At 44.1% G+C, this 1,595-nt stretch overlaps 1 pseudogene; it reads right to left on the bottom strand.

The window, feature by feature from the left end:
* Window positions 1-510: 510 nt before the first annotated feature.
* LOC150021440 (serine/arginine-rich splicing factor 1 pseudogene) lies at window positions 511-1,069 on the bottom strand (annotated as a pseudogene).
* Between the last annotated feature and the right edge of the window lie 526 nt (window positions 1,070-1,595).

The following is a 1,595-nucleotide window of genomic DNA, read 5'->3' as shown; positions in this document are numbered from 1 at the left end:
CATTGTTCACAAATGAGTATTCTAGTTCTGGCTACCAGATTACATTGATGTTGCACAAACCATCCTCATTATATTAAGAATGAGGAATGCTTTCAGACAGGTCTCTATCTCTCTTTCTCCCTCTCTCTCTCCTTCCCTCTCTCTCCCCCTCACTCTCTCTGTGTCTCTCTCTGTATTGCAATAATCTCATCCCAAAATCACAATATCCTGATTAAATTTCTTTATAGAACTTATCACTACCTAAAATTTATTCTTCTCATTATTTGTTGTCCTTCTTCCACAAAAAGATATGAGTATCATGAGATGTATCCACTTCATCCTTGGAACCTAAAACGATGTCTATAAACAGTGTTATTCAAAAAGAAACTTCCCTGTATTTTGAAGCTAATTATTTGAAGATGCAAAGTATATGCTTTGTAATTTGCTGTGAATTCACTCATCTTAATAATCTGATAAACTAGAAAACTGTGATGTTGTTTAGTGTTGTAATTAATCCCATCATATTTTACTTCAGAATCTAACATGGAAACTTACAGCTTCCAGCCTGGATAGAAAGTCCCTATTCAGGGACTTCAAGTCCTGCCGGCTTCCACTCGGAGGCAGTCCAGAGACAACCACTCTGTTTTCAGATCGTCTGGAAGGAGGGCCATAGCGGCCTCGGGGAGCTCCGCCACCTTCACCCTCGCCGCCGCCTTGGCCTGTACCACGGCCGCTTCGAGGGAACTCTACCCGCAGACGGTATCCACCGTAATCATAGCCGTCGCGACCATACACCGCGGCTTCCACATCTCTCGGGTCCTCAAACTCAAGGAAGGCAAAGGGCGGTCCTCTGCCGCGATTCTTGAGATTGATGTCACGGATAGCACTGTATTTGTAGAACACGTCCTCAATGTCCTTGGTTCGGATCTGGAGGTAAGTTACCCACGTAGATGTGGCAATCGTTGTTCCCTGCCGGGCCATGAATCACACCACCTCCTGACACGGCGACGAGGAAAAGCACAGACTCGAGAACAGGCCTTCCCACCAAGCCTAGCGCACGATAGAATGAAGCTGCAGCGACACCACGTCTCTCTCACTCTCTCTCTCTATGTTTTTTTAAGGGTTCTGAATCTTATTTCTTAGATGACATGGGTGTAACAGTTCAGATTATTTCTCAAAAAGAGCTCAAGCTGCTCAGAAAAAGCAACTGGGCTTGCTGGGGGAAAAACAACTCTTCCGACTACTGCACAAGGACACCATGACTACCCGTCCTACACAGAGCATAAAAGGGCGCAGCTAAGTTTCGTGTGAGACAGAAAACAGTCCCTGAAAGAAGTGATTCCCATAAATATGGGTAACATAAAATCAGCTGATACTTTTATAAAATTTTAAAGGTCAAGTTTGGGCTTACACATCAACCTGCCATACCTGTGAGCCATAGAAACAGAGACATTTTATAATTAATCTCAAGATATTTTTAACAGGCCTCTACCAGTGCTCTGGGGACAGATGACACTTGATAGCACAGATGTGCAGCATGCAATTGGGTGCCTCTGGAAGACAGGCATAATACTATACCTGCTTTACTGCACTCCTCTCCATAGGATGCAAAAGTT

Source organism: Furipterus horrens, unplaced genomic scaffold (assembly GCF_987537825.1).
Source record: "Furipterus horrens unplaced genomic scaffold, mFurHor1.1.pri manual_scaffold_1, whole genome shotgun sequence".
In the NCBI taxonomy this organism is placed as follows: Eukaryota; Metazoa; Chordata; class Mammalia; order Chiroptera; family Furipteridae; genus Furipterus; species Furipterus horrens.
This window is presented reverse-complemented; position numbering and strand designations above follow the sequence as displayed.